This window comes from Macaca fascicularis, chromosome 9 (genome assembly GCF_037993035.2).
Source record: "Macaca fascicularis isolate 582-1 chromosome 9, T2T-MFA8v1.1".
Classification (NCBI taxonomy): Eukaryota; Metazoa; Chordata; class Mammalia; order Primates; family Cercopithecidae; genus Macaca; species Macaca fascicularis.
The window spans coordinates 69,994,510-70,016,005 of NC_088383.1; the positions used below are offsets into that span (position 1 = coordinate 69,994,510).

At 41.5% G+C, this 21,496-nt stretch overlaps 1 protein-coding gene across 3 annotated transcripts in view; it reads right to left on the minus strand.

Moving 5' to 3' along the window:
* LRMDA (leucine rich melanocyte differentiation associated) overlaps window positions 1-21,496 on the minus strand; it is a 1,123,874-nt gene that overhangs the window by 116,082 nt on the left and 986,296 nt on the right. The window lies entirely within an intron of this gene.

Here is a 21,496-nt window from a genome sequence, read left to right on the forward strand (position 1 = left end):
GCAGTACAACTAGAAAATGTGATCACTGCCTTTCAGGAGAGAGGAGAGAAACTGACCACAGTAAGTGTTGTGATACCAGCCTTCTGTTCTTTATTATTCACAAAATCTGAGGGCAAATTATCCTATATCAGCTACCAGATTATGGAGAAGGGTAGGCATTCCTGGAATAGTTAATGGCTTTTAATCACCACATGCCCTCTAGATCCTTGAGAAGACCTGTGTCTTAATCTACCAAGTATTCCCCATAGTGCTTTGCACCATGCTTTGTCCTTCATAGGCACACTATACATGCACATACAGTGGGAATACTTATATACACATATGAACATAAGTATATCTGGATATAAATATACATATGTGTGTATACATGAACATATATGTATATATGTACACGAATACTATTATAGATATAATTTTTACATATTATAAATATATGCAAATATGTATACACTATACACACACATATAGTACACATACAGATATACACACACATACACATACTGATCCAAACATTTTTTTCCCCCTTGTCCTTCTTCCTGGCCTACGCATTTTAGAGAGTTTGGCCTTTGGTTAATATTATTCACCATCTTGGGTTCCAGTGTCTCTAACAGGCTCTTGCATTCTCCTTCAACATGTGATAGGGTGAGTTCTGAGTTGAAAGCAACCTAAGTCTGTGCTTGGCTGGATGTGTAACCACACCATCAGAATAGATTATTTGGGACTTGGAGTACCAGAGAGAATAGAAGGGATTTCTAAACAAGCTGGGCTGCAGGCTGTCAAATGAGCTACAAGTCACTGATGCACTTTTAAAACAAAATTGAGATTTGAACCCAGTATTGAATTCTGTTGCCTCTTGAGAATGGTCACCTTTCCACCTCCACACTGAAGTCAGACCAGGGCTCAAGCCCAGCTCTTGTTACCCATTTCTACCGCAGCTTTTGTGATCCCCATTGAACAACACCTCTTCTTTCAGCTGTGTTCTGATCAAGCACTGTGTACTCATTTGCTGGGCTGAGCCTGGGCAAGGTCTTGAAATAAAAGAGATCAAAGTCATTGTCCTCTGAATCAGCAGAGGCTTTCTGTGAGGTTCAGATTAGATGAAAGTGATCCATGCCAGAGGAAAACCGCACCCCTCAACTCCCTTTTCTATAACGCCAGCACGTTTTCTCAGAGGAAACGCAAACACCCCACCCAGGGAATAGCTGAACAAAGCTTTGGTTTTGTAGAATGGGAAGCAGAGGCCTGAGAAGTGAAGACCTATCCATTCTGTACTCATGTTAAATACCAAGGTGAGTCGGCACTCATCCACTCAGCCTTCCATGGGGCTTTCTTTCATCCAAGTAGAAGGTTTCCTTGTCCTTACACCCATCCTTACCAGGACTTAGAAAGGTGCTTAATAAAATAAAAACCAGGAGAAGAAACCAATATAAACCCAAAAGGGTAATATTAAGTTAATTTTAATTCATAAGCTCGCACAGAACCAATTACTTGTTTATTCCAAAAGATTTCAAATATTCTGGCATCCAATGAGGACAGCTTCTGAAATGCCAAAATATAACCTTACAAACCATGGTAAGTTAAAATCTATATAGCTGGTGGTGATAGGCAAATGAAAAATCTCGCCTGCCACGTCTAGAGGGAGCAAGGCTGTGGTTGAAACATAAATGTGGATAAAGCACTTTAAACTCTACACTGTGCTGTACTGATAGCTAGCAAAGTGATATTAAAGATGGTTTCATCTGGTGAGACTCCTTAGTTTTTCTCAATATAACACTAGCTACTACAACTATCATGGCCCACGTGCTTGCCATCCCAGAGTCTCAGAAAGCTAACTACCATTATCTAATCAGCAAAGTTCTAGTCAGCAAAGTGCTAAACTAAAACTGTGAATTCTGGATGACAGCCAAACTCTAGCTTGGATTATCTCAAAGATGTGATGCTGGAGTTAAGGTAGTGGATGATCAGTCGATGGAAGGATGGCTGTTACCCAACTTAAACTGCAAGCATTTTGGAAAACAGCATTTGCAAGAGAATGCAAAATAGAAAGCCCCTTAAGTCAAACAAATATGTGCATGCTGGGTCTTACGTTTGAAACTGTACACATCTGTTTGTCTTAAGGCTGTTTGATCTAAGTTCAGGTATCAGGTACCTGATGGCTTTCATGATTCTAGGAGGTACAGGTGAAGAAACACTGTACTAGGAATGAAGGCACCCCAGTCCTATTCCTGACTCCATAGCTAATTCATCCTTGGCCATGTTTTTGCCTCACTTTCCTCATCAGTTAAATCAAGATGTAAGATTAGTCCACGATTACGTTTTTGCATACCCAAAAATTGAACAATTTTTTGAGACCTAGGTGGAGTAAATCTTCACTTATGCCCATCCAAATAAAGAAAAAGACATCACACAAATGGAAGAATGATTGCATCTTCCCTCAGAAATTAAAATGTTCTATATTAGAAGACAACTGAACACCAGAGCTTATTCATTACATGAGACTTGTCACAGAAGCTCAGCAAATAAATATTTCTATGCACCCCTAAAAAGACAAATCAACTGATTTTTTAAGATAAAATACTTGACTATACATATGAGTTAGGTATTTGTTTTTATAGGGGTTTTTTGAGACAGGGTCTCACTCTGTGACTCCACCCAAAGCAGTGGTGTGATCACAGCTCACTGCAGCCTTCACCTCTCCACTCAAGCAATTTTCTAACCCCAGCCTCCTGAGTAGCTGGGACCACAGGCACATGTCACCACACCCAGATAATTTTTTATTTTTTATTTGTAGAGACAGGGTCTCACTATGTTGCCCAGGCTGGTCTCGAACTCCTGGACTCAAGCAATCTTCCACCTAAGCCTCCCAAAGTGCTAGGATTATAGGTGTAAGCCACCCCATCTAGCCTATGATTTAGTTTTACCTTTTCATTTTAAGATAAGAACCTAAACCTCTGAGAGGGGAAGCAAGGTTATGAGAAAATATGTAAATGCCTGGGATTAAAGCCACATGATAAGTGTTCCATCAATCTCAGTCACAGGACCCCATGTTCAGGCATTTTTTCCTTCAATTACTTCATTCTACTAAACATTTTTGCTTTGATGGATAATGATAATTTTCTTGCATAAAACCAAGGGGTAGCAATAATCACGTATTTACCCTGTGTGCCAAACTAGACATATTTTTGGGGCAATAACCTTACACTAATCTTTAAGAATTACATGATTATTAGGCTTTTCATCAGAGCAATTAAATTAAAAAGAAATGCTCATCAAAATTAGTGCTTTCTATGAACAAACTTTGTCCATTTAAATTTGGGAATAATACACCAAAGTGTTTCTGGACATTCCAGGCAGAGAGACTAGGTGGCAGATGGGAGGTGGCTGCTATGACTACGAAAATACTGCTTCAGTGAGCACAGTGCCACAGAGACCCAGCCTCTGGCTTTTGCAGGTTAGTCTAGGAGAGGCAGTAATGCCTAATACCTATGATTACTGGAGCCACAAAATAAAAACGGAAAATCTTCCTTAGGCTAGGTAAGAATCTCATGTGTATGCCAAGTGTAATGAGTCTTTGAAAGAAGAACAAGAGGAGGTACACGGCTGGGGAGAGGAGTAGCGGGCACAGCCTCGCACATCCACATCCTGCTGGATGGGGGCTGGAAAGGCTACCACTTCCCCTGTGCAATTCCAAACACATTCTGCTACAGAACATTATAGGGGGCTCTCTATTGATGAATGGGGAACATGAAAGACCATACTTTGTGTGTGCTTTGGCCTAGGTGTATTTGTTGTTGTTCTTAGTTTGGGTTTAGCCCTTTATATGCATTATTTGTTTAACAGTCCCAACATTCCTTTGAGTTAGATACTATCAGTGTCCCCATTTTACAGATGACACAACCGTGACACATAGAGGGTCGGTAATTTTCTCGCGGTTTCACAGATAGTAAGTGAAAACATGAGGATAAAAAATGAAATTGCCCAGGCAACTATTAGTGTTACCCCACATTGTCTCCTGAAGCTGAGAGAAATGGAGAAGTGTATTCTGTTTGCTTTAGAAACAAAGTCCAATTGACTTGATTTCTCTCAACCTTAATTACCACAGCAAAATCCTAAGTCAGAGAGAAGGAGAGAGAAGAGAGAGAGAGAAGCCTTCCCAAGATGAAAGAGTCACCCTACAATATTACTCATGCACCATCTGGTGTGTGTTCCCTCCTCTGTAAATAATGAAGAAGGTGTTGATGGAAATAAGGAATGCAAGCAGAAGATTTACCAGTAAGAAGGAATATGAGAAGAAAAGATTCTTAGGTTGGTTTATTATGAGCCCAGTCAATTATAAGCAGCACATTCTGACACCACTGTAAATAATACACTCTGTCAGAGTCAGCTGATAGAGATTTTCTGTTCAATATATTGTCATAGACACATGATGAAGGGGAGACGTGGGGTGGCATATGCGGTACACAGGAATAAATATGTGAATAATCTCACCAGCTTTGAGACTTCCAAATACTAACTATGACAGATATGAACTACAGTGCATTCCCATTCTGAGACTACAGGACTAATGATGATAAGTTGAACAGTCTAATATCCATCTTTACCGTGTACAGCCGGATCTGATGGTTCTGCTTGAAGGGGCATCATTTGACCTGGCCTACTTCCAGTCATGTAATAATGAGAAGCATTTAACTGGGTCAAATGGAATGCTAGAATGAAACGGATCTGAAATCATCCACCACAACCCTCCCATTGTACAAACGAGGGAAATCAGACTAAGTAAAGTTAATTGCCTTGTCCAAGATCAATTACAAAGCCAGTTACAGACAGTTCTACTGAACTCAGCGAAACTGAAAGAGGGCTGACCTTATTTCAGGTCTAGATGGGGTATCAGGGAAATGGAGGCCATTTTGGGGTGAGAAGTAATACCCTCAATATTTTACCCACCCTGAACCATGACTATGAAGATTATTTATTTGGCCATTTGAAGTTATGTGCATTGTGATTGTTTAGTCAATTTGTCCACAAATGATAGGACTCATTCCATCACTATTGGCTGATATTATCTAAATCTTACATGGCCAATGAGCTTTGCTCAAGTTCCAAACCTTTCGAGAGGCTTTCCCAGACCGTACCACTCTCTTTGCCCTCACTGCCTCCCACACCCTTGGTATCACTGACTTACAGATTATACTGGATTCTTAATTGCTCTTGTATCTTTAACATAACGATCTATGTACAGTGTCAATTACTTAAGCTTGAGGAATGTAGCTCATGAGATGCCGCCAAGAGTGAGATGAACTCCTACACTTTACTCCCAACCTTGGGAATCAGAAGTCCTGGTGAGTGATGGGTAAGATTTTTAAAGACTTCTCCAAGGGGTCGCTCTATACCCTACAGTTCGAAAAACTCTGCCCTAAAGAACCTTTTTGACCAGAATTGGTTCAGAAGACATGATGTTAGCTGTTCTTCTGTTTCTGAGATTTCAGATAATGACAATATTTAGAGGGAAACCCCAAAAGATACTCCCCTACCCATACCTCTGCATTCAGCACAGGGGACTACCACTGTTACCATCCATCCCTGCTGGCACCTCTCAGAAGCACTGGGTGCAGGTGCAGTGGCACTTTGGGAGCCTGCAGCCAGCAGTGAGGATCAAGGAGCACTCCTGACCTTCTTGTCTAATCCTGTGATCGCTCAGACAGCTTGGTCCTGTGATTCACACTCACTTGAGTGAGGTTAGGAGCTCACTGAATTCTTTCTAAACTTCAGAGACAACACCTTTCCTTTGTGTTAGTTTAGGCATATCTTGTAGCTGGGCCCTCTAACTGCTAAGGATCGAGCAGTGCAAGGAGAGAATGGTGTTTTTGAATCAGAACAGATTGTGCATGAACCACCATGCACCCTCAACCCAACCACGACCCAGGCAAACATTAAGTAATTGGCCCTAATTAGCAAAACTAAGGGCAATATTAAGAAACAAGCTGATGATAGATATTTAAATGTCACAGATATGTCTTTGAGCATTCCTGCCTCATAAAACCTTCCCTGAAATTTAAAAAAAAAAAAAAAAATTCTCTTTGGGGCTTGCTACTGTATTTCTTTTAGAGTCTGAAATCTCCCTGTATGCTTTTGTGTCACAGAGATAATAATAGACCTGGAGAGAAATGTGTATGTTTGTCTTTGTTAGATTCAAATTTAATTTAGGTAAAATATTAATGGAGTAAGCAGCCAAAAATTAATTTCACTCATGTTTATATTTTCCAAATCAAATACTGAGTTCAACTACTAAGTATTCATCATAAGCTTACTTATTTTACATTTTCATCATAGTTCACTTAGGCTCAATTTTGACAACACGGTGTATGTACATATGGCAGGTATGCCATATACATTGTCTAAACATATATCTCTAAATTGCCAGAAATTTGACAAACTTCATTTAAAAAGTCTGAATGTTTGAATCATCCAAAAGCCATCTGAATACACATTAACATATACATTTGGATTCAAATTTATGAAACAGCATGAGAAATAGCTTTCTTAACTCCACAGTAATAAAGAATCAAGAAACAGATATTTTTTCAATTTCTTCCCATTACATTTTATGTCCACATTTAGATGTATCTGGGAAGATCTCTAAACTGACACCACAGTGAGAGGCCCCTGGGATGCACAAATATCATTTCCATGACACTCAGAAAACGGGGGAAAAGAGGAAAATGTGAGCAGCGATAAATTGGAGCTAATCTCTTTCTGCCACAACCTGAAATGATACTTGGCCAGGTAATCTCCCCATCCTCCATGCTGTAATAAGAGCTTGTCTATCTCTCCCAGATGCCCAACCTGAGTACTAGTATCTCCCCCAAATGCTTGTACTAGAAATTTCCTAATGGGATTCCAAGGCTCTGAAAGAAAGAGAGAAATGAAAAATAATTCTGTCATGCAATGAGCATTGTAAGTTTAAAGAATAAGCAAAGCTCAGTGTTTGAGGCCTGCTATAAAGAAAACAAATAATGGATTCTTTGGGGTTGTAAAGCTCAACGAACCATAAACCACACACAGAGCCTCTGATGAGGGTCCTCTGAGCCTTCTGGAGCTCTGTTCAGTGTGATGCTGGGCCCTGACCCGTTGCTTATATCCCCTCATGTCCAAGCAATGAGATTCTTCCTTCTACGTGTGAAGAGCACAGATGTCAAGGGTTCTCAGGCTTCCTGCCTCACCACACGTTTGTGTTTTGATAATGTCTCTGGGCACATGTGATCTCAAGGACACCTCTGTTTCACACTAAGGGGAAGTGAAGCCCCATCAGTAACAGAGAGTTGCCTCTGACTAGGTGGATGACTTGGGATAAGTCACTAGCCTCCCTGCTCTTCAGTTTCCTCATCTGAAAATCTGTGATACAACCTAACTTATGGTTGTTATGAGGACCAAATAAAATAAGCAGGTAAAGCCACTTGGCAGAGGACTGGCTCAGAGGAAGCTTTAGCAATGACCACCATCCCTTAGGTTGGTGGAAGAAGCAGGACTGATCCAAAGGACTTGTTTGTTACAAATTCAATCAAATGAGTGTCCCAAAGCAGGTGAGGAGAGGTGGAGAACGCACCCATTCTGCCCTTCCCAGGGATCTTTCCGGAAAGGTTTTCCTGGTTCCTCTGCTGTCACATTTTCTGTTGCACTTTAAGCCTTGGTATGAATGTCACTGGATTCTGGGCATTGTCTTCTTTTGCCTGCCTGTCTTATTTTACTCTTGTTTACTGTTTTCCTCACCAGATGTACACACCTGAATTCAGGATTTACCCAGAGAAGGCTGCCCAGAACTGTGAGCACAGTAGGTCCTCAATAAACATTTCCCAGGGGGCTAATTGAAAGGAAAACAAACAAAATAAAACAATAAAATTAAGGTGTTGGAAGAAGCTGTGCTCTTATCTTGGCTCTGGCAACAAATATCTCTTTAACCTTGGAAAATTTCTTTGGACATCAGTTTCTTCATCTGTAAAGATAATCTCCAGTTTCCTTTGTGGCGCTAAAATTCTCTAACTTGAAGAAAAACAGCTGCAAAAGGATTCTCTGTTATCTGGTCTGCTAAGCTGTTCAGGCAGAGGAATGAGACCAGCTGAGCCTGGATCCATCGCTATGGCCAACTTTTCAAACTCCAGTTCCTTCTGTTTCTTCCAGTTGTTCTTGCTGGTCCTGTTTTATTTATTCACTTTTTTAGACTAGGCAAATTCAAAGCAATGAGCCCATTGCTATGATTAAAACACCATTGGGTCTGTGCCATCACTATCTGACAGGGCTGGAACCAAAAGCTCTGCACACCAAGAGGAGAAAATGTGTTCACAAACCAGAGAAGTCCTGTTTGAGGCAGCTCAGGTAGGTGGAGGGAGAAGGAAGGTAGGCCCCACTGGCTCTGGCTGCAGTCTCCCCTAACAAAGCCCCATCCACCTGACAAATCGAAGGCTTGGCCAGATTTATGAGTTTTCTAAACTCAATCAGAACGCAGCCCGCTCTGACCTATAGAAGGTCACTCAACCGTATTGAATATTTGTCAGCATTCCATGGCTAAAGATAAAGTGAATAGATGTCCAAGACAGATTTAGAAATGTCCCTATATATCCCTGGAAACTGTGAGCGTCTGTCTGGGTGTGAAGAGCACAGGGGTGGATTACCCTTCCCTGAGCACCGATGCTCTCCCCACAGGAACCTGCCGTGCCTGCTCCAAAGCCAGCATCTTGTCACTGTCACTCAGCAGCTCGAGAAGCAAAGGCACAGGGAGTGCCACACCTCCCTGCACAAGGGTTCACTTTGAAACCTGTAGAGAAGGTGAGGGCAGCAGCATGAAAAGCCTGACCTGCAGGTGGCCCAGCCCACATTCCACAGGGTTCCTGTGGAACCCCAAGTGGCCTGGGTCATCACAGCCATCCTAGGAGGGGAACACAAGCCTGGTTACATTTTCCACCCTTTCGCCCTTTACAGCCCAGTGACAACAGAGTCTTTTCTTCACACACTTATTTTTCACTCACAGAGAGCATTAATGACTCTGCATTCACTAATGTACTCCACATTTGTCCTTGAGCACTGTGGGAAGCGGGAGCCAGCCTCTATTTCACTAACTCTACCACCAACCTCTACTCATCTGCTTCTCACATGAGAACATCAGAGACATGGTTCCAAGGCCCATCACCACAGAGCTGGGCTCTCAACCCATCTCCGGCCCCTCTCAGCATACAGAACCGATACCATGTTTTCATATAACTAAAGCCTAGCATGTCCTTTTATTTCTGGAGCAACAGATATAAAGTAAAAACCAGGGAAATAACCAATATCCCAGAAGTTGAAGCATTTTGCTTCAGCCCAGTTTCTCCCAAAGCGTCACAATCCATCTAGAAGGTAGGCTTTCTTTTGTCATCTGTTTGGTCTTTTTATCATTATCCTTTGCCAGAAACATGAGTGTTAGCAGGACCTGTGAGAGGAATCTTCATTCCTGAACTTTGCTTCTGGATAATGGCTTTTTGCTTCTGGATAATGTCTTCTGAGAACTGCTGTGGCCTAAGGTACTGATGACCCAAGCACCAACCCCCTGTGAGCACGGCACTTGGGACATTTGTGTGAAGAGTATTCACCAAGGATAAGATGAGCAGGGGTGATGTCTACAAAGTCTTTCAACCTCTCCCAACCCAGAAGGCAGTGTGACATCAAAAATGTAATCAGTTGCTGACCTGGGCATTACGTCTCCTTTTGGTTATTCCTTGTTTTAGCCTCTCTGAAGAGCAGGAAGACAAAGTGCTTGACTTATAAGACCACTCCTGATTCAGAGTCACGGGTGGCCTTCTCAGCCTCCTCCCTGGAGGGAAGCCTCTCCCTTCTGCTCTGAGAGGTAACATGCCATGGCCTCAGATGACTGCATCAGCCTCTAGTGGCCTGAGTGAATCTATGTAGCTTCTGGGGCCTCATGAAAGAGAAATTTAGGGTGAGAACATTGGGAAGGACTGAAAGGCCACATCTTGGCAAGGCCAAGTTATAGTTCTGCCAACGCCTTCCTGTGTGGCCTGGAGAAGTCAGTTCTCCTCCAGAGCCTCCGTGTTCTCATTCACAAAGAGATGTGCTTGGGCCGATAATCTCTAAGTTCCTTTGCAGGTGATATATTCAATGATACCTTCCCTTCCTTAAGTACTGGGAAGGACTATGTCACACAGATTATTCTTAGTTATAAAATTAAGTAGATTACCAGAGAATGGTCTAGCTTATGGGGCAGAAACATGGCGGGGTGGGAGGGAAGGATAATCCAGGCTATGTTTCATGAGAAACTTAAGAATAAGAAGGGTCTATGTCTTAGTTACCTCTGTAAACCCAACTCCTAAAACAGTGCCTGGCTACTGGCATTAAGGAAGAGTTGTTTGATTAATCTACAAATGAATACAACTCAAAAGCCAAGCAGACACTTAACGGTTGGGTGGCAGTGTGTGCGTGTACAGGTAGGTATACACATTCACACATGCACACACACATATATCCACACCATTTATCACAGATCACTTACCACCCAGCACTGGTTGTCTTTTTCTAGGTGGTGAGCTCTTTAAGGATGGAAAGCTCATTTATTGTTGTATCCTGCGCATCTTGCCAGAGCCTGGCCAATGGCAAATGCTCAGTGTCACTTATCGGATGGATGGATGAATGGATGGATGGACGGATGGATGGGTGGATGGATGACTGGATGGATGAATTGATGGGTGGGTAGGTAAGTGGGTGGATTGATGGGTTAGCTAAGTGGTGATATGCAGTTTGTGACATATTCTGTGTAACCTCAGTTCCTGTTGCTCCTTACATAAGAAATAAAGAAGCAATAATGTTTAAGCTTTTTTTAGCTTTGGGAAAGGGAGTGGTAGCAAAAGGGGGGAGAAAGAGGGAGTAAAGAGATAGGAGGGGAGAGAAAGGAAGAAAGTTAAAGAGAGAGAGTGAATAAGAGTTAGAGAGAGAGAAAAAAAAAGATATTAAAACTTAACAAAACCCAAGAAAAGTCAGAACTCATTTTCCATGGGCAGGAGGAGATGTCTGTTGAAGGTTCACTATAATCAGGACATTGATGCTTTGGAAAAATAAGATATTGAAGTTCTGGAATATAAAAGAAGAAAAGAAAGAAAAGGATATGAGAAGGCAACAGTTACCAAGAAAATGAATTAGGAGACAAAACGAATTATCTTTTTTATTCTTCTGTTACTAATCCTTTTGGATTTTACTGTTTATATTTTTAAAGAGCCTTAAAAGCAGCAAAGGTGAGGTGGAGTGGGATAATAATAAGCCTAAGCATCAACCATGCATTTGGATTTGGGAATTTGTCAAAGGTGAGGGACTGAATTTCCACGCTGACGTGCAAATGCATTCTTATTTCCTATGCTGTCCCCCAAGTTACCCTTGTTACATCAGTGTTCAGCTGGGTCAGGGCGTTTGGATGGGCTCACTCTAAGAGGGTGAGAATTTGATCCCATGACAAATGAGAACGGCTACCTGGTGCTGCAGGTGAAGAACAGGCTGGAGCAATCTCAGGGCTGGGGCTAGAGGAAAACACAAACCAGCAACATGATCTATGGCTTCAGTCAATACTCAGGAAAGGCTATTTCTGTTTCCCCAGTGCGTTCCTGAGAGCAGTGTTGATTACCAGATAACCAGAGTCTTTGGTCTTTCACAGAATCAACAGCTAGGCAGCCACAAAGTGACAGGCATCAATACTAATCGCACAAGCCTGTCTGCAGCTGGACCCCAGGACAGGCCGTGCTCCACCTGCCTGTCCAGGAAATGCATGCCAGGTCCTCCCCATGGAAACCACTAACAATACTTATTAGCTGTTTCCTTGCCTGCTAAGTGGTCTGTGCCTCATTCTGGCTCCCATTATTATATTCATTTCAGCCTGTGTCCTGAAACCTGATACCTTTGTACTTGGGGGGTGTGGTGTCTGCCACCTGACAATGATTTGACATGACACAGTGACAGAAAACAGGGAGACGGGATGGAAATAAAAGAGTAAGAGATCCAAGCAGCTGGCGGCTCCAGGCAGGGGTGCCCATCAACACAGATACCTGTGAGCAGGAACACAGGCCCCACTGCCACCCCAGCCAGATCACTCAATTCAGCTGCACTGGACTGGGAGACAGCAATCTTCCTTTGCTGAACAAGGCCCCACGCAACATTATAGTGGGTTCTTCACTTACACTTCTGATTTTAATGTGGCTCCACTTCTGCCCATTCCTTTCCCTCCCAATTCATCCCCCAGCAGTCCATTCTGTCCTTCTTCCTGGGCCTCTGTGCTGATAATCACGGCTGCCATTAGGGCGGTGGCACTAGTGGCACTCATGGCCACCACATGCTAGTGCTATAGTCATTCAAGAGACCAGTTAGGGCATGTGGGGAGGGGGCAATGAGGTGAGCCCTCAGCCTGTGGAAGCCACTATGCAGACACAATACTGGAAACAGTGGGGTTTCCAAAGAGCAATTTCAAGGCTAGGGTCCATGACTAACTAGCAGTGACATGAGCCAGTGATAAGCCCACTCTGGGCCTCATCTGTAAAATGAACAAGATGGGCTAGATCACTGATGCTTGAATCTTCTGTTGTTATATTAGACAATGAAGTTTTTTCATTAAATGATATTTTCCTTTAGACCCCAGTGTATTAAATAGATAAAAATGGAGTTGGCAGCCAGTTTTGGGAGCCCTGTTAACTCCACCCCGATGGGTCACCACTTGTTCCCCCTGCATCTCTGACAAATCTCATTGGAATGCTAGAATTTCACATAGCTCAGTGTGAAAGGCATGGGGCCAGATCATCTCAAAGTTGCCTTCTAGGCCAAATGTTGCTTTGGGTGAGGCGTGGAGACAGAGAAATAGTAGGGAGGGTTTGGGGATTTGAACCCTGTTCGAATGATCTTTTCTCCAGCATTTTTTCTTCTCTTTTTGTCATCAACAGTCCTACAGCTCAGAGCTCTGTGGAGATCTATGGCAAGACAGAGCCAGTGAAGGAGCACCATACCAGCAGCCCCCCAGGCCCACACCCATGATATTTCAGAAAGTTCAGCTTTCATTTTTATACACACTGGAACTGAAATACAGGGAAAGAAGTCAAGGGAAAATTTGGAGATAATCAGCCGGGACTCAAGTTTTACAAAAGGAAATTAAGCACCAGTACACTTGCTATATTTAGGATCTGTATTAGTCCATTTTCACACTGCTGATAAAGACATACCTGAGACTGGACAATTTACAAAATAAAGAGGTTTATTGGACTTACAGTTTCAAGTGGCTGAGGAGGCCTCACAATCATGGCAGAAGGTGAAAGGCACGTCTCACATGGCAGCCGACAAGAGAAGGGAGCTTGTACAGGGAAAATCCCATTTTTAAAACCATCAGATCTGGTGAAACTTATTCACTATCATGCGAACAGCATGGGATACCACCCCCATTATTCAAGGTTCCTCCCACAACATGTAGGAATTCAAGTTGAGAATTAGGTGGGGACACAGCCAAACCATATGAGGATCTATCATCTCTTTATCATCCGCAGGACCACCACCATCACCAATGACAACAAATCCAGCATAGGTCTAAGTTATCATCCACTGCGGGATAAAAACAGGTAGCACTGATTATACTCTTATTATTGGTTATTATGAGGATGTGACATTTATAACTGCCCTAGAGCAAGGCACCATTATTCTCACTTTTAAAAATGAGAAAACTGAACTACATACAGGAGATTAGTGACTTTCTCCAGCTCCAGAGTTTGCAAGTAGTAGAGCAGGGATTTGAACTCATGCAGTCTAACTCTGAAGTCTGTGCTTTTAACACTGCCATCACCCAGGGAAGCAGGCTGATGTGAGGAGACAACTGAGCTGTAGTAGAGCTCACACAAACTGTGCAGTCAGCAAAGTTGCTTTTCAATAGCAAAAAGCTCCTAGTTATGGGCCCGTTAGTATCCATGCTCCTCTCTGCATCAGCCCGCCTCAAACACATAAATTCACTCCCCAAGGCACCTGGTTATTATCTTGCTTGTTCTCTTCTTAAAGTATTCAGAAAATATTTAGATCCTTTTTGTTTTCACCCAGATGTAAATAACTGATAATAGGTTAATCTGCTTCTTCCCACCTCCCAGGGAGAGTTGTATTTTTCACCAGAAACCAAAGCCTTGAACTGTAGAGATAAAGCTCCACTTGCAAAATTTCAATGTCAGCATAGAATAAGGATTATGAACAAATCATCAGAGTCTTCCTAGTGCCCCTGAAGTCTATTAGGCAGTTTTTAATTCATTAGGAAAAAACTATCCAGATGGAGAAATGGATATAATCTCTACTCCAGAAACTATTCAATGGAAAAAATAATCAGAAAGCTTTGGCCTTGAATTTGTGGAGGCAGGGGAGGGGGTTGTGGGACAATTAGGAGGTTGAAATCACTCACTGACCCTATCTGAAACTCTATATTCTATACTGCCACCCTCGGACCACCCTTAGGTTAACATTTCCTCTGAACATTCTAGCTCCCTTAGGTTATTTATTTACTTACATTTGGTCTTTTCTTTTACAGAGCAGAGAAAATGGAGGGAAAACAATATTCCTATCTCCAAAAACACTCACTGTGGTTCCCTAGGAGGAAACAGTAGAGCTCCAGGAGACACAAATCCAGCTCTCAATTCCCTCCTGCCTGCCTGGAGAAATCACTCAGCACCCGTAATGAGAGGATGCAGTGGCTAATTTTGTACCATAAATCATAAGGCTAACACTATGACTAAAAAGTGATACCATCAGCTCCTTTCCTTCAAGGCTGTTAGATCTTAGTCAATTACTTATGAACGAAGATTTAAAGACTTCAGAAGCCCCTCTGCCAACAAAAGATGCTTTTACTATTAGCTTTCTTTCCCCTTGAAAAGATTCTTGAACTCCCCTGGAAGGGGCTCCAGTGTGTTCTCAGCATTTATAGGAAGAGGTTTGCAAGGGAGCAGCAATTAACAATGCCAGGCTAATAAAAATCCTGGAGCCTCAGTATCTTCTGAATGATACTGCCAAGACTCCTAGGGTAGCCTAATATGAGAGGAGAAAACACACAGAGATGGGGGAAAATATACCTTGTTTCCGACATATTTCTCAAGCTGTTTAAATATGAAACAAAATCCTACCAGGCTACAAGTTTCCAGCTGTTATGATATCATAAGATAAATTTACAGCTAGAGAAACAGCATGTTTGCTTTTATAAAGTATGGAAATATAAATGTTCCAAGTGTTAAAACTGTCCAAACAAATTAATTCAAGTAAAAATAGTTGTCTCGGATCTGGTTCTCTCACATTTGCTTTCTTTTTATAGAGCTCACCAGCACACTTCTCTCAACGCAGAGAGGAGAGGAAGTGTAATTCCATCTCGGCAGGCACCTTTTCTGCATTTGGAAACCCAAGGAGCCCTACAGCAGGGAAGCTGGGTGGCCCCTGCCCAGGCCCCCATGGCTGATCTATTAATTAAAATCTTAATTTAGCCTCTTTGCAACAGAAGAAAGACACTGTGAAAGGGGGCTGAGGCTAAAAATCTTACGATGTGCTCCCATTTGGGGATGTTCATTGTAACTAAAATGAAAAAAGAGTTTCTTTCCTCAGTGACTTTGAAAAGAATAGAGTGGTGATTAACAGCAATATTTTTTTTAATGAAACGCAACCCGTCATCCCTGTCATCTTCTGGCCATCCTCGCTTGTACGCGCCTCCCTGACAAGAGGAATAATAATCGTCATACATCACTGCTCTCCACGTCCAATCATCTAAATCTTCCCTCGCTGCAGCCTCTGAGACTCAATTACTTTATTGACATGCAATCTTCATAAGGGGAGAAATATTGTGCATGTAAGGTCACTTGGTTATGAAGACATATTATCATATTATCTGCATGAGGGTTGCAGGGCTAAGACCTGACAGAGCTAATTATAATGGCACATGATAGAAAGCTCAGTACACATTATTCGCATGGCTGCACTAAAGGTGAGGTAAGTCCATGACATCATGAGTTTTTGAGAAAATAATGCAACATTGGCTTGGCGGCTGTAACTTTTTTTTTTTTGTTAATTCCCCAACATTTTTACTTTGGGGTTTTTCATGCATGATAAAATAACTAGTTAAGGGATTCCTCCGATCTTGAAAAAGACAGTGGCATGCCAGTGTGGGGAGTGTGTGTGTATAACTGGCAGGGTTATTTCCTCATCTAACACCAAGGTTTCAGTCCACTTCCCAGCAACTGAAATGACAATGACTCAAAGGAGAAAAGCAAATGGATACAAATTGGTCAATATGATAACAGTAAAACTTCTTTATCTCACCCTCAATTAACCCCTTCTCAAATCCTTGCCCCTTTCTTTCTCTTGCTTTGCCTGGCAGAGCCTTAAGTTGCTGGGATTTAGCACTCCCGAATGTGGTTTCTTTGTTCAGATACCCAGTTATCTGAGCTTTCACCAGTAGCCACGTACTATAAGTTCCATGCCTTGCTAAGATGCTCAGCTAGTCAGTCATTCTCTTCTGTGCATCCTCAGCCGGTTTACCCTCCTCATTCACCCCCACTGTATCTCCTACGGAGAGGCCAAGATGATGAGCTCCAGTGGCAATTTCACAAGAAAGGAGTATCCAGGAAAAAAGTCTGGGCCAAGTCTCTGTGTTTTCTGGACTTGGCACAGTTCATGTGGGGCCTGGAAGGAAAACTGGGGTGGATGGATCTATGATGGGTCTATGGCTCATGAAGTTAAAAGATGAAATTAACTTCATCATGAAGTTAAAACCATGTCAGTCTCCACAGTTGGGCCTGAGCCAGCATCAAGAATGAAGGCCTGGACACCTAGTCTACTTTAGCAGGGAGTTTGAGGTTTTAAAAACAAGTAAAGGAACCATTCAAAATATCACTACAATCCAAGACAGGCTGACTCCTCCTAAGTATTCTCTCTCTCTCAATGAAGAACTAATTCAATAAAGTAGAAGAAAGCGCTAAAGCCTTCTAAACTCCAGAAACTGATTTAGTCTTGTAACATGAGTGTTTTGGCTCGGCCACAGGAAGTACTGAGCATAATAAGAAATTAAGGTTGTCTAAATTCTCTCTTATTTAATACTCTAGGAACTCAAACATCTGAACTTCTTATACTAATGGCTCAAAAATAATGGTGACATTGGTAATAAAGTCACAAACAGATCTAGACCTTTTTTTCTGAGTTGGAAATTAAAGTGTACATAATGTGATATTGACATTAAGTAAATTTGATGGTGATCTGTTATAGTGGAAATGGTAACTCTTTAGACACCAAAATTTTGGATTGGCTATTTTGGATTGTTGAGTTTACTGCATTGCATCTCCACATTCTAGCATCTCAAATGCAACAACTGAGATGCAATGCATTGGGGAGGTTCACAAAGTGCCCATTTCTAAAAGCTGAGATGCTAATGGGGAGAAAAGTGTATGGCCAATAGTAAGAGAGATGGGTTAAAGTTTAGAAGATTAAAAATCTACTCCTGACTCAACCACTCATCATATACTTGCTGTCATTTTTAGTCAAGGCACAATCTCTCCATACAGGTTGGAGAAAGACCTTGGGAAAGGTTCTTTCTCCAACCTTTCCCGAGGTGCTGTGAAAAGACAACTGTTTTGCCTAATCAACAAACTGGTTGAAAATCTCTCTACACCACTTACTGGCTTTATGATCCTGAGCACATTCTTTGCCTTCTGAGCTGCAATTGCCATTTTTTTAAATGGGTAATGATATCACCCACTTCAAAGGATTAGCATATGAATTAAATGATAAGAAATGACAGTGAAGACATTTTTACAAACAAAATACACTTGATGAATGGCAGTTATTGTTACTGTTGTGGTCCTACCTGTTTTCGTTTTTGTTTTTTGAGATGGAGTCTTGCTCTGTCGCCTAGGCTGGAGTGCAGTGGTGCGATCTCGGCTCACTGCAAGCTTGGCCTCCTGGGTTCACACCATTCCCCTGCCTCAGACTCCCAAGTAGCTGGGACTACAGGTGCCCGCCACCATGCCTGAGCAATTTTTTTTTTTTTTTTTTTTTTTTTTTGTCTTTTTAGTAGAGACAGGGTTTCACCGTGTTAGTCAGGATGGTCTCGATCTCCTGACCTCGTGGTCCTACCTGTTTTAAACTGTTATGCAGGTCAATCTTGTAAGTAAACATCGACTGTAAAGGGAAAATCCCAGTACTAAATAAGATGTGATTGATGAGGGTCACTAGATCAGACTCTTAAATGTAAGCACTTAGATTCTTAATGTCAAAAATCACTTTTATCAGAAAATTGTTCAACATTCACAGCCATTGATATTGTCTCAGAACACAGAAAGGAAAGTTTTGATGGCAGAAAACGATGGAATAGAAGGGTAAGTCCCTCAAGACCAGAACATAATTCCATATAGAAGGTGAGCCAGAACTTGGGATCACAAAGGAGCCCCTCTGGCCCTCTAGGAATCAGAGCACACTCTGTGATATTTTCCCTTGCAGCCTATAAGTCAGGACACCCCCAGGTCTAGTAACCGTGGAAACATCTCCTCATCCTTTGAGGCCTCATATTCGTAGCTGAGAAGGCGATTCCTAGTCATTGGTTTTCTATAACAAACACCTCCTCTGTTGATTAGGGTCCACTGTTTAACAAAAATAGACACAGGGGCAATGGGAAAACTCATTCTAGCCAAGTCAGGGCATCAGATTTTGATCGGAGTCAAAAGTGGACTAGAATTTATTACCAATCAGCAGTAACAGCAGCAGCTAAGTTTGAAACAGTGCCATTCCCTTTATAACAAACTTTATTAAATTTTAATTATTTTATTTCAAACTCTTGTGAAATCTGAAAAATCACTCAATTAATCAATAATCATATGCAAGACTTCATACAACCCAGCCTTATGAAAGGGTATGATTGCCATGCCCATTTTTTCAGAGAAGAAATCAAGGCTAAGGTAAGTTAAATGAATTTATATCTAGGTCAAACAACTAATGAGCAGCTTTATTTTATTATTATTTTTGAGACAGAGTCTCACTCTGTTGCCTAGGTTAGAGTATAGAGACATAGTCATGGCTCACTGCAGCCTCAATCTGCTAGGCTCAAGCGATCCTCCCATCTCAGCCTCACAAGTAGCTGGGACCGAGGTGTGCACCACCACACTTGGCTAATTTTTATATTTTTTGTAGAGGCAGGGTTTCGCCATGTTACCCAGGCTGGCCTCAAACTCCTGCACTCAAGTGATCTGCCTGCCTCAGCCTCCCAAAGTGCTGGGATTACAGGCATGTGCCAGTATGCCTGGCCTCAATTTTGTTTTTTAAATACACCCATCTTCATGGAGTTTTTTGTCCTTGCTATGAAAGAAGAAATTCACGTCTTTTGCATCTTGACCATTATTAGATAAAACAGGATATAACTTTCTCAAAGGGTTTCGTTTGCCCACTTGTGGGCAGGATTGAGTTATATGGTTAGCTTCTTTAGCTCATTGCAGAGATTCAGGAAGGCAAGTTCTTTTTTTATGAGGAAGTAAATTGCTATAAATGCATTGGAAAGAACAAAAACTTCAGATGGAGGGGGGAGATTCAAAGGCAAAGTTGGCTCTATGCGTAGGGGTAGATGCCCCAGGGGTATTACTGAGACCCAAGACACAATAGCAAACTTTTCACTTCTATTCTTCCAAAATAGATATTTCCATCAAAGGCTGAAGGTCTTCAAAACAGCTGTATTAATAAAATGCAGTTATCCCTCAGGAAGAGCTTCCCCTTAAGAATTAACACTTTTTTATCAAGATTTCTTTGACAACCGACCCTAGAATGATACATGAAATAGGAGCTGAGGAGAAAGAGGCTTAGTTTTCTTATGTCTTATGATTAGACAGAGTGAGGAGAGCATGGCGGGGCGCTGGGTTTCTGTCTTTGTAATGTGGATGATTTAACCTCAAATTCAAGATCTGTAAAGTGTGAATAAAATAATTTGATGAGAGTGAGAGCGAAGTAGATAGACTAGCTGGCAGCAGACCAATGCTCCCACTGAGAAAAACTAAAAATGCTGAGCTAAATATGTGTATAAAATCTTATGTGAGGGCCTCAGTGAGTTACTAAGGCAGTGATGACCTGAGAGGGTAAGATCTGGGGAGAGTGAGTGTGCAGAGACCTGAGTCCCACATCCAGTGCTACTGTCTCTCATGAGGCAATTTTCAATTCTCAAGCTGCAATGAAGAGGCTGAGTAGCTGAACCAAACTTCACAGTCTTACAAGTCTTGGCAGACAAAATTAGATTTAAGATATGCCAAGGAGGAGGGGTCCAGGTAGACATCCCAGACTTTCAGCGGGGGCCCTGAAAAACTACATCACAGGTGGAAGGGCAACTGGAAATAGATCTGTCCTCACCAGGTCTGTAGCCCAGTTTCCCATGGAATAAATCCCTAACTGGACTAAGGCAATCTTCCCCCACCCCACCTTCCTCCCAGAAACAAAATATGTCTTATCTGAAGGAAAATAACATTATTCAGAGCCTCAAGTTTTTTTCCTATAATTTTTGTACTCAGTGTCAAGTATGAAATATCATGTGGCATACGAAGAGACAAAACCAAATGCCCAAAGATCCAATCCATCAATCAATAAGAGATACGAAGCTACAAAAGAAATGGATATTGGAGTTATTGGCCACGGACTGGAACATATCAATCACATATATTCGAAAGATGCAAAACAGCACATGAAGGAATTTAGCAAAGAAATGACAACTATACAACAGAGTCAAATGAAAATTCAAGGCCGAAACATACAATATCTTAAACTAAGAATTTAATTGGTATATTTAACAAATGAGACATAATTGAGACTATTAGGAAAAGGGCGGCTGGGTCACAAGGAAGCTATATTAAATGTTAGTTAAGACGTTACTCTATTAATTGTTAAATAGTCTATATATCACCATTAAAAGGAAGGTTTTCATAATGGATTTCAAAGTAATATACTGCTTACAAGAAACACATTTTAAATAAAAGCCTTCAGAGAATTTGAGAGTAGAGAAGTGAAAAAACTACACAAAGCAAGTCCTAGCCATAAGAGAAAGTGTATGTTTACAAATACCAAGTAAATTAGACTTTAAGGTAAGGACCATAACTAAAAATAAAGGGAAGATATCGATAATGATAAAAGAGTTGTTTGTTCAGGAAGATGTAAAAATTCTTAATTTATCAACTAAATTCAAAAACACATGAAACAAAAATCAACAGAACTATAGGGGACAAAAAGGAGAATTTCACAATGATAGTGGGAGGTTTTAACATACTGCTCTCAGTAAGTAAAAGAAGCAGATAACGAAAAGGAATTAAATAAAAGATTTGAACAATAGAATTAACAATCTTTAAATATGACCATATGCAGACATATACACACATATGCAAATGAAGAATACTGCACGTGAGGACTAAAGACATTGCACAACACAGAACATTCACCCAAATTAAACATATTCCAGGCT